Raw genomic sequence first — 13235 nt, 5'->3', positions numbered from 1 at the left:
ATTTTTTTACATTCTGGAAACTAGAAGTCTAAAATCAACGTGTCAAAATGCAACACTCCCTTTGGAGGCTCTAGAGGAGAATCCTTCCTTGCCTCTTCCATCTTCTGGTACCTTCACATATTCTTTGGCTTGTTTCTACATCACTTCAATCTCTGCCTTCATCTTCACATTGCTTTGTCCTTTCTCCTTCTTCTCTTTTGTCTGTCACAAAGCTTCTTGTTCCTTTATTTTGTAAGAACATTTGTCATTGGGTTTGGGACTCACTCAAATAATCGAAGATGGTCTCATCTCAGGATCTGTAGCTTAATTACCTTTGAAAAGCTCCTTTTTCCAAATAAGGTAACATTCAGTTTCCACATTATCCAGGGATTTTACATAGACACCTCTTGGGGGGCTAACACCAAACCATTTTAGAGACAATCTATTTTCTCATTTTCAGCTTCCAGTGGATACCTGCATTCTTTGTTTCATGGTTCATTTCCACCTTCAATGTAAGCAATGGTCAGTTGAGTCTTCCTCACATTATATTGCTCTGACTCTTTCTAGCTTCCCACCTTTACAAGTAAGGATCTTTGTGGTTACATTGCCCCATTTAGATAATCCAGTACAATATTCCCCTCTCAAGGTCAGTTGATTAACAATCTTAATTCCACCTGCAGCTTTAATTACCTAATTTACTTATAGGCTCAAGGGAGTGGAAATTGGACATTTTAGGGGAACAATCATACTCCCTAACACACTATAGAAAACATGCCTTTCGTTTATCAGAGATAAACATTTCCCCATTTTTTTTTCATTTTAGAGAGAGAGAAAGGACAAGGAAGGGAGAGGGGAAAGGGGGGAGATGGAGAGAGAGAGAGAGAAAGAGAGAGAGAGAGAGAATCTCAAGCAGGCTCCTTGCTCAGCAGAGCTTGATATGGGGCTCCATCCCATGACCCTGGGATCATGACCTGAGCCAAAATCAAGAGTCATACACTCAACCGACTGAACCACCCAAGTGTCCCACCCTCATATTTTAAGAAACCTTTTCCATGTCCATAATAAAATAATCAGACATATTTAATTTCTAAATTATTTTCCAATATAATTCTAAAATGATGGCACAAAGTTGATGTTATTCTCTCCTCAAGAAAGCTATAGCTAAAGAATGTTTATAAGTTTAATCACATGTGGATTTCATCATATATAACTTTGTGCTCAACTTTGTTAATATTTATTCATGTATGATTTTTGTTTTTATCCTTTGAAATGAAAATAAATCAGATGTTGACTGAATTACATTCATTTAATGACATTATTTTTACTATAGTCAAATAAAAGTTTTTAAATAATAATTCAGAAGACATATCAGGGGTTTTAACTATAAAATGTCCTGCGAAAGAAAAGTGAAGTTTTGTTTTATCTTGGGCTATGGAAATGGAAATGTGCTGAGCTTTGTTTATTTTGTTTGTTTTCATGCTCTCATTAATGACCTGTTGTATTTAAGCAAATATAATCACTACTGACATTACTGTTGATTCATCATAACAGTATAGCATAGAGATCATATAGCATATAGATCATTAAAACATGATCTTTTTAAAGTAAAATTTGCAAATCTTCTGTACTAGGTTTACTTTAGTAGTTATGGAGGTTTTATATTCTTATTATAACATAATGGGAAATATTCAAAATTTATGCTCTGAAATATTTTTTATTAAGTCATTTCATGTCTTTACCAATCCAAACTATAAATTTCACTAATACTAACACTTTAACAATAATCTAAAAAAGACGTGTACAAATCAGATATCCCTATGAACAATTGCATTGAAAGCATGACAATATAGACAGCTTTAAGATGTCGATTTATCAATAAAGGCACATTCCATGCCTTAATGATATCATTCCAATATGCTGGGTATCATGTAAGTTATAAATCTGAGAAAAATTAAGTGACAACGTAATGTATGTTATTAAACATAAAGCATATAGAGAAGAAAATAATAAAATAACTACAGTGTTAGAATTATTCAGAAATGTATTCAATAAACATATCTGTAGCATGTTATGTGTGATAGATGCTCTAATAGATCAATCAAATGAATCTAATGCAGTTTGGTAAATGACACTATAAGAGACATGCAAGTTCATATATGAGGAGCTCTAATTCCTAGAACATGAAAATACTGTAGAAAATATAACCCTCCAATTTTTTTCTCAGATAATTTATATACATTAAAGAAATTATATATTAACATAGTAGCACACTAACACAACAATAAGAACTCAGAGACTGTAAAGGATTCAGAATATAAATGCTATAGTAATTTAGAAAAGTAAAGATCATTTATGCAGTGAGAAAATGGAGGAGATGGAATTTGAGCAGCGTACTGCCAAAAAAGTTAGCCTTTGGTCAGTGAAATTATAGTGTAAGAATATTATAGCCGATGAGTACAACATACAATACAGAAGCAGTAATTAAAAATAGCAGTTAAGGAGATGGGGAACAAAAGAAAGACATAGTAAACACTGAAGCAACAATTCTGTGGTAGGAAGTAGTAAATGATAAGCTTTATAAAAAGAAGTGGGCTAAGATTGTGAAGTGTTGGGGATTTGGGATTGTTCGGGTTATTTATAATGAGCTTTTGTGGTAACCAAAGAAATGCAGCCCTCAGATCTGATGCAGGGAGTGTAACTGACAGATGACCCCAGGTGCTATGTTTTAAATCCATCACCATGTTTGCACAAGGCTAGGCTTCCCAAGGGCTGCTGCCAGCAAATGACAAAGCTACAGTAAAATTAAGGCAGATCCATTCCTATAAGATTTAGGACTAATCTCACAGGACAACTTTAGTCTCAGGACTCCATATCAGCCATGACCTAAATTTTCTTAAAACTGTACTGCAGTCTGACACTCTTCCTAGGTAATTCTTTTCTTACAGAGGCCAGACCTGCAGAATGGGATAATGGCACTTTCCTTCTTCTCTAGCTTCCTGTCCTTTGTTTTACCTCACAGGATTTTCTGGTAATAAAATTTCTTACCTTTATAATAACACAGCCCTTATAAATTCCTGAGCTGAAAAGTGCAAGGACGAAAATAAGATTTTATTGGAACTGTGATTGTGATGGTATATATAATGAAATAAAAAATAAAGTCCCAGAAGTATACAAACAAATTGAGGTGGCATGGATTTACTTAATACCTATGTGATAATAGTATGGGACTCAGAGTTGGCAGCATATATAGCAAGAAAATGATAGAACATGTATGATGGAGAATTGTGTAGTACACCAATGTTTGCTCTGAATAAAAAAAAGCGACACATATATATAAGAAATTACTTTCTTTGAAATATATAATGAACCCTTTCAAATCAGTGTAATAAGATTAATAATCTAACTTGAACACATTTTTCCCTATATGTGATTCCAAATCTTCAGCAAATATATTAACATGTACTCAGCATCAAGTAGTCACCAGAGGAATGCTAGTTAAAATTATATTGAGATAGTATTAAATACCCATCATAATAGCCAAATTTTATTTTCATTTTTATTTTTTGAGTTTATTTATTTATTTTGAGAGAGAGAGAGAGAGAGAGCACGAGCAAGAGAGGGACAGAGAGAGAGAGAGAATCTCACACAGGCTCTGTGCTGTCAGTGCAGAGCCCAATGTGGGGCTCCATCCTACAAACCATGAGATCATGACCTGAGTCACAATCAAGAGACAATTAACCCAATGAGCCACCCAGGTGCCTCAATAGCTTATTTTTTAAAATCATATTATACCAAGTTTTGGGGAGGGTATAAAACAACCTGACTTCTAATGTAAGTCTGATGGGAGAATAAACTGGTACATCCACTTCAGAAAAGAGTTTGGCAATAGCTACTATAGTTTACCACATGAATACTCAATAGCCACAGACTTCCATTTCATTCATATGGTGTTTATTCTCATTGTTGTATAGTTTTCATTATTTGAATATACTAAAGCTAAGTATCCATTCTACTATATGTATATAAGTATAAATTAAGTTTAAAACCAAGAACTAATTTGTGTTGCTAAAAGTCAGGATAGTGATCATCCTTGGGTGAACATACTTCAGTGATGCTAAAAATATATTTCTTGGACCAAATGATGGTTATACATATATATACTTTGTGAAAATTCATCTACTGTATATTTATTATTTGTATATCAACTAAATATTGTATATTGTATATACAGATCGTACTTAAATATTAAGAGAAATTTTTATGGAGGTTCCTCAAAAAATTAAAAATACAACTACCCTATGACCCAGCAATTGCACTACTAGGTATTTATCCAAGGGATACAGGTATGCTGTTTCAAAGGGCACATGCACCCCATGTTTATAGCAGCACTATCAACAATAGCCAAAGTATGGAAAGAGCCCAAATGTCCATCAATGGATGAATGGATAAAGGGGACGTGGGATATATATATATATATATATATATATATATATAGTATTACTCGGCAATCAAAAAGAATGAAATTTTGTCATTCACAACTACGTGGATGGAACTAGAGGGTATTATGCTAAATGAAATTAGTCAGAGAAAGACAAATATCATATGACTTCACTCATGATGACTTTAATATACAAAACAGGTGAACATAAGGGAAGGGAGCCAACTGTAATATAAAAACAGGGAGGGTGACAAAACATAAGAGAATTAAATAGGGAGGACAAAAAAAAAAAGTTACTGGAGAGGTTGTGGGAGGGGGGATGGGCTAAATGGGTAAGGGGCATTAAGAAATCTACTTTGAAATCTTTGTTGCACTATATGCTAACTAACTTGGATGTAAATTTTAAAAAATAAATTAAATAAAATGATAGAAATATAAATTTTTAAATAAAAATAGTCTTAAAATTTTTACACATCTTGTTCTATTGATCTTACTGTATATGCCTTTACTGTTAAGAATTGATTTGTTGAATGTTTATCATTTTCTAAATTTATCAGTTTAGATAAGACATAACTCTCCCATTAGGTAGTAAAACCTTAAGCATTAGGAGTATTTCTTGTTTAATGTTTACTTTTTTTTTTTATTTTGAGAGATACAGAGAGTGAACCAGGGAGGGGCAAGAAACAGAGGGAGAGAGAGAATCCAAAGCAGACTTTGCAGACCCCAACATGGGGATCCATCTCACAAACCCGTGAGATCATGACCTGAGCCAAAATCAAAACCGACTGAGCCACCCAGGCACCCTTAGGACTATTTTTGATCTTTGTATCCACTCATGGATCTCTCCTTAAACATAAGATATGTTGTTCCTAAAACCTTAGGTCATGGCTCTAATATCTCTATTTTTGTGTTAAAGATATGTGTATATATGCATGAGTGTGTGTGATAAGTTGAAAATGTTATTTATTTTTTAACTTCCTGATATTATCTTCTTATCACCTTAAATTTCTATGATTATGTTTTCATTATTAAGATATTATTGTATATTGTGCTGTTCTTGTAGTGAGTACAGTATCTAGAGACTGGCACTGTTAAGAATGTGGTCTAAAAAAAAGTAGCTAATGGATGAAAATAGTAGCTTTTTTCCCCCCCAACTGGACTGCTTATGTTTATTGCAGTGCTAGTGGAAGATATTCTGTATCCTCTTGGGCAATAACACCTGACATCACAAGAAAGCATGGACTGCAGCATGTGATCATAATGAAACGCTGTTATTATAGGAATTAGTAAACAGTATTTCCCAAGATTAGAGCATTACATAAATTAAATTCTATAGTCATCTGCTTTATTTTAGTTGTTTCTGAGAAAGGGAATAAATTTGAAGTATAAAACTGAAGCACACACACACTGAGGTCAAAGAGGTTTTTGCCTGCTTTCTCCTCTAGGATTTTGATGGCTTCCTGTCTTACATTTAAGTCTTTCATCCATTTTGAGTTTATTTCTGTGTATGGTGTAAGAAAATGGTCCAGGTTCATTTTTCTCCATGTTGCTGTCCAGTTTTCCCAGTGGCAGTTGCTGAAAAGACTATCTTTGTTCCATTGGATATTCTTTCCTGATTTGTCAAAGATTAGTTGGCCATATGTTTGTGGGTCCATTTCTGGGTTCCCTATTCTGTTCCACTGATCTGAGTGTCGGTTTTTGTGCCAGTACCATACTGTCTTGATGATTACAGCTTTATAATACAGCTTGAAGTCCAGGATTGTGATGCCTCCTGCTTTGTTTTTCTTTTTCAAGATTGCTTTGGCTATTTGGGGTCTTTTCTGGTTCCATACACATTTTAGGATTGTTTGTTCTAACTCTGTGAAGAATGCTGGTGTTATTTTGATAGGGATTGCATTGAATATGTTGATTTCTTTGGGTAGTATTGACATTTTAACAATATTTGTTCTTTCTATCCAGGACCAGGGAATATTTTTCCATTTTTTGTGTCTTCTTCAATTTCTTTCATAAGATTCCTATAATTTTCACCGTATAGATTTTTCACCACTTTGGTTAGATTTATTCCTAGGTATTTTATGGTTTTTGGTGCAATTGTCAATGGGATCGATTCCTTGATTTCTCTTTCTGTTGCTTCATTATTGGTGTATAGGAATGCAACCGATTTCTGTGCATTGATTTTATATCCTGCCACTTTGCTGACTTCATGAATCAGTTCTAGCAGTTTTTTTGGTGACATATTTTGGGTTTTTCATATAGAGTATCATGTCATCTGTGAATAGTGAAAGTTTGACCTCCTCCTGGCTGATTTGGATGCCTTTTATTTCTTTGTGTTGTCTGATTGGTGTTGAATAACAGTGGTAAGAGTGGACATCCCTGTCTGATTCCTGACCTTAGGGGGAAAGCTTTCAGTTTTTCCCCACTGAGGATGATATTAGCGTTGGGTCATTCATATATAGCTTTTATGGTCTCAAGGTATGATCTTTCTATCCCTACTTTCCTGAGGGTTTTTATCAAGAAAGGATACTGTATTTTGTCAAATGCTTTCTCTGCATCTGTTGAGAGATCATGTGGTTCTTGTCTTTTCTTTTATTGATGTGATGAATCACATTGATTGTTTTGTGGATATTGAACCAGCCCTGCATCCCAGGTATAAATCCCACTTGTTCGTGGTGAATATTTTTAATGTATTGTTGGAACCAGTTGCCTGATATCTTGTTGAGGATTTTTGTATCCATGTTCATCAGGGAAATTGGTCTATAGTTCTCCTTTTAGTGGGTTCTTTGTCTGGTTTTGGCATCAAGGTAATTCTGGCTTAATAGAAAGAGTTTGGAAGTTTTCCTTCCATTCCTATTTTTTTGGAACAGCTTTGAGAGAATAGGTGTTAACTCTTCCTTAAATGTTTGGTAGAATTCCACTGGAAAGCCATCTGGTCCTGGACTCTTGTTTTTTGGGAGATTTTTGAGTACTAATTAGATTTCTTTACTGGTTATGTGTCTGTTCAAGTTTTCTATTTCTTCCTGTTTAAGTTTTGGTAGTTTATATGTTTCTAGGAATTTGTCCATTTCTTCCAGATGGCCCATTTTATCGGTGTATAATTGCTCATCATATTCTCTTATTATTGTTTTATTTCTGCTGTGTTAGTTGTGATCTCTCCTCTTTCATTCTTGATTTTATTTATTTGGGTCCTTTCCTTTTTCTTTTTGATCAAACTGGCTAGTGGTTTATCAGTTTTGTTAATTATTTCAAAGAACCAGATTCTTGTTTCATTGATCTGTTCCATTGTTTTGTTTTGTTGTTGTTGTTGTTTGTTTGTTTGTTTTGTTTCGATAGCATTGATTTCTGCTTTAGTCTTTATTATTTCCCATCTTCTGCTGGTTTTGGGTTTTATTTGCTGTTCTTTTTCCAGCTCTTTAAGGTGTAAGTCTAGGTTATGTATCTGAGACCTTTCTTCCTTCTTTAGGAAGGACTGGATTGCTATATACTTCCCTTTTATGACTGCCTCCCAATGATCCCTGTGTCTCCAGGACATGCTCTGAGATGAGCAAGTCACTTCCTTCCTGCCTGTTCCTAATATTTTTTCAAACTGCCGGTTCTACACTGTATCTTTAGGGACTATATGCTGTGCTGTCTCTTTAAGGTTGGGGACACTGCTTCCTAATGCATTCTAGGCTTCCCAAAGCCAGGGCTGTGGATCTTTTAAATTGCACACTTTAAGTCCTGCTGGTTCTGAGAACTCACAAAAATCAGCACCTATCACTTTCAAGGTAAAATATTACAGAGATTTGTCCTTCCTGTTTGTGGGAATCCTGGTATAAAACTCTGTTTTCTGCCCTTCTTCATGCCATAGGCATCCTCTCCACCTTGGAGAGCCATGACAAATTTCACTCAGACCACATATTCACCTTTCCTACCTTCTTTGATATGGCCTCTTCCCTATCTTTAGGTGTAGACATTGTCCTGCCAGTTTTTGGGTGTTTCCTGGGTTATTTATGCAGATATGGGTGTTATTTAGTAGTATCTGCCAGATGAGTCGAGCTTAGGGTCCTCCCACTTGGCCATCTACCCAGCCAACTAACTTGAGAGAGAGAAATTGAGAAAGAAGATTCACTATCAGATACCTAAAAAGCCTTAACAACATTGCATCTAAAAAAACTTACTAACATTATGGGTTTCATTTGTTATACTTTATTATGTGTAATCTTACATGAAGTTCATGTAGATCATTCCCAAAGAAAGAGCTACAATTATTGTTTGTATTATAGGGCTCAATTCACCATGAGTCATATATAGATAGCTGTATAGTAAGCAATATGGTATCTACAGAATAAGAGCTGATGATTCTATTTGTTGATTATTGTGTGTCAGTTGGGTTTTTAGGTTTAAACAACAGAAACAACCCCTGATTAATTTAAGCAGAGAATATCTCCTGAAGATATTTGAAAGATCAAAGTATTTATAGGAAGACAGAAGAACAAAGCTTGGAGTCTATGTGCTAGAAAATATGTTCCAAATAATACCACAGTGTTAGGTTTCTAAAATCCACATAGTTATTGCTACTGTTCACAGATACCACAGCTTGCTACAGCCACTAACAAGAACACTGACTAATGCTACTGCTAGACCTAATGCCATCCAGCCTCTAGAAATTGGATGTATCTGCTGCTAATACCTTACTCTCATTACAGTCAGTTATGCAGTGGCCCCGTCTCTTCTAGCCGGTTGTTTCTTATTCAAAATCTGAAATAGTGCTTTCAGTTTGTCAATATTAGGTCATATCCCTGCACTCTCATTGCAATGGAATCTGAAAAATTAAATATCTGGCATTTTAAGTCTTTGTAATGAATATGTAAGTGATGAATCACTACATGGTACTCCTGAAACCAATGTTACACTATATCTTAACTAAACAAAATATAATAAAAAAATTTGAAAAAAAATAAGTCTTTGTAATGAGAGAAAATTCTGCAGCATAAGGTGGAACATTCCCAAACATTGTGATTTTGTCAGCAGTCAACAACAATGACAAAGATTTACCATGATTGCTAATTCTGGTCAACTCAAAGGTCATTTAGCATATCTATCCTTAAGAAAATATAATGCATAATAATTCAGTGACTCCTTCCATTCTTAAGGAAAAAGCCTTAGTTAACTTATGTTGATTTAATTATCACTTATTGAGCCTCAAAACTAGAATTAGCCAGTTACTTAATATAATTGAAATACTTTATCAACACATTTAATTTCATGCAACAACCTTATGGGGAAATTACTCTTTCCAGCTGGATCTTAGATGGAATGTGGTACAACATGCTTCCTCTTTTCTGCTACAATGATCCTTCAGCCTCTACAAGACTAATGTACCAAAATGTGTGTTCTTATTTAAAGTTCCTTATCATAGAGATAGAAAAATTTAATATCAAAATTATGATGGGATAGGGACAAAATGAAAGTACTAGTTAACTTGAATATCCCTTTAAGTTCCTCATAATATAGGCTTTCTCAAAGACAGCTTTTCCCATGAATACTTTCTCCATTTCAATTCTGGGTCTGCTGCTTCAGTTTTGTAGTTATAGGTTGAAAGAACCCCTTTCTTCAAGTATTTTAGTCAGAAACACTAACTCCATTCTTGATTTCTCCCTCTTTCTGGAGTTACAAAAAAAAAAAAAGAAAAGAAAAGAAAAGAAAAGAAAAAATCCTTACTGAGTCCTACAGTTTTAACTTTGAACTTTGAATAGTGTCTTAGTCAATTCAGGTAACCATAGCAAAATACCACACAAAATAATCCATATACTTGGTGGCTTATAAACAAAAGAAATGGAGAGAAATAAGATGCAGTGGAGTAGGAGGACCCTAGGCTCATCTTGTCCTGCAAACACAACTAGATAACTATCAAATCATTCTAAATACCCCAGAAACGAACCTGAAGACTGGAAGAACTAAAGAAGAACTCCACAACTAAGAAGAGAGAAGTAGCCACATTGAAGAAGGTAGGAAGTGTGGGGACGTAGTTTGGAGGAGTAATACAACAGAAATGTATTGTTCACACTTCTGGAGGCTGAAATTGAAATCAGGATGTGAGTATGATTGGGTAGAGGCTGTCTTGCAAAACACAGACCTTTTATTTTGCCCACATATGATGGAAGGAGTTTGGTGGAGGGAGTCTCTTTTATAAGGGCACTAATCCCATTCATAAGGGCTTAACTCTATAATTTAAGTAACTCTTAAAGGCTTCACCTCCTAATGCCATCACATTGGGCATTAGGATTTCAGTTTATGAATTTGGGGGGAACACATACATTAAAATCATAGTAAATAGTAACTCCCCAAACCCCAGATTGCTTCAGTTGGAGGGGTATTAGAATTACCTATTTCTCAGATTCTTCAATGATGATTTCATTTTCAATATCTCAAGCAGTGGAAATTCTTAGCCTAGTAGTTCTTTTCTTACTTGGCCTATTAAATGTGCACATATCTGAAGGTAAAATATTATTTCTTTCTTTTAATCAGAAATAGCACAGTCTACGTGTGTGTTGAAGAAAAAAACAGTATCCTATAAGCAGGGTTTTGGTTCTGCCTTGAAGTAAATATGTGTCTCTTACAGAGATAAGACATACCTTCTTTGCCTGCAGTGATCACAAAAGTGACATACAGGTTTCTCTATTTCCTGTGGGAATGCTACTAGCCGCGATTCAATGTTTTTTGTTTTTTGTTTTTTGTTTTTTGTTTTAAATTGAGGGATGGCAGGTGGAGTTCTTGCCGCTCTTCTCATCACACATCCTGTCTAAAAATCAAGTATGTATCTATAGCAATAAGGAAGAATGTGCAAGTCAACGAGTTATTCTCAATTTTACAGACAGACTCACATAATTAAGTTCTTAGATTAACTCTAAGGACTGTTAGGGCTAGAAAATTCCTAAAGAGATAAGTCCCAAACTTTCTTTTAGATACAAAAATAAAACCTGAAGCCTAATGATGATGTGACTTGTCCAATTGTTTCACCATAAAATGTATTTACAGTTCACAAGTATATGCTAAATTTTACGTCCCGAATTTAGTGCCAGGAGCCCATTTTAACCAAATCATATTGTAACCTCTGTTAGGCAAAAGTAGGATGCGCTTACATAAACAGTTTTAAATGAATGGTCCTACAGCACCATCACAAATTAGGGGACATTTCATATTTCATAGCTAAACACATATTTTCCACATTTCATGTATACCTTAAGATGAAAATTTTGAATAACTTCCAAGACAGACATTAAGTGAATTAAAGATATACTGATGGACAATGATTAAAAAAAATCCTCTAGAGAAGGGAAAAATGATTAGAGCATCTAGATTTATTATTTATTTTTTATTCTATAAAATTTCAGATTTCCAGATGGAAATACAGATTTTTTCCTTCCATCTCATGTAATTTAAATTAGCCTACAAAAATTATGTTTTAAATCTAGCCTATTGGGGACAAATAGAATTTAACTCCAGAGATTATGTGATTATAATATGATTTTAAGTGCTCAATTAATACCCATGATGACTATGATAATCCTAAAAAATATTCAGAAAGCATATACAGAGTTTATGTTTGGAATGTGATATCAGAGCCTTGATTAATGATAGAGATAAATAGAGAATGAAGAGAGAATAAAAAACATTCTGTTCTTTAGAATAAAAGAGAACCATATGGTTATATGTTAAGAAGGTAGTCAGTTTGCTGAAGAATTCTATCATTTGTTGAAGGAAAACAACTTTTTAAGTTACTTTGCTTCACCAACTAAATTAATGGAGTTTATATTCAGGAACATACAATAAGATTCATTGCAAAGTAGAAGTGATTTAATATGGTAATTTTCTTAGTACTTTTGTTATGGTGAAATATTTTTCCAAATTATAAGCCAGGTCCAATTGACCTTAAAAAAAGAAAGAATATTCTTCTAAGGAGTAGAATATATCCATTGCAAATCTCAAAATGGATGTTAAAACAAACATAAAAAATTCATATATTTCCAGAAACTTTAAACTCATGCAATGGCAGTATCAAAAAAATAAATAAATAAACCCCATCACTTTAATATACTTCCTTATGAGTAGGTATCTTTGGCTGCAATCTCTCTCTCTCTCTCCTCCTCCCTCCCTCTCCCCGTTTCTTTTCTCTTTCTTGAAAATTCACTCATAGAAACTGAGATCTTAAAGGTTTTTAAAGTTTTTTTAATGTTTATTTATTTTTGAGAGAAAGAGACCGCGAGTGAGGGAGGGGCAGAAAGAGAGGGAGACACAGAATCTGAAGCAGGCTCCTGGCTCTGAGCTGTCAGCACAGAGCCCTGGCAGGGATGGGGGTGGGGTGGAGGCGGCGGTCCTGAACTTGTGAACCACAAGATCATGACCTGAGCTGAAGTCAGACACTTAACTGACTGAGCCACCCAGGCTCCCCTAGTTTTTAAAGTTTTGATAGATCTTCTTTTTAAGATTGAAACAATTAGGCAAATTGATGTTTTCATACAGTGTATTTAAACCTCGAATAATGTTCCAAATCTACAAGTGTATAAAGAAAAAAAAAAAGAGGGACAAATATGATCAATATGTAAACAAAATTGGAAGAAAATTTGGACTTGGAGGGCATGATAAAATTGAACAATGAAGGTAAAGGAAAAGGTTGGATGATTAGTTACTTTCAGAAGATTAAATGATGTAATGGACTTACACTGTAATTTACCCGTATGGAAATATATATACAAAAAGTCAATATAATTAGATACATGTAGGATGTATAAAATAGAAGGAACATTGCTACCACAATAAGAATATGAGAAAATGTCAA

This window comes from Leopardus geoffroyi, chromosome X (assembly GCF_018350155.1).
Source record: "Leopardus geoffroyi isolate Oge1 chromosome X, O.geoffroyi_Oge1_pat1.0, whole genome shotgun sequence".
NCBI classification, from domain to species: domain Eukaryota; kingdom Metazoa; phylum Chordata; class Mammalia; order Carnivora; family Felidae; genus Leopardus; species Leopardus geoffroyi.
The sequence above is the reverse complement of the archived record's forward strand: the minus strand, read 5'-3'. Positions refer to the sequence as shown.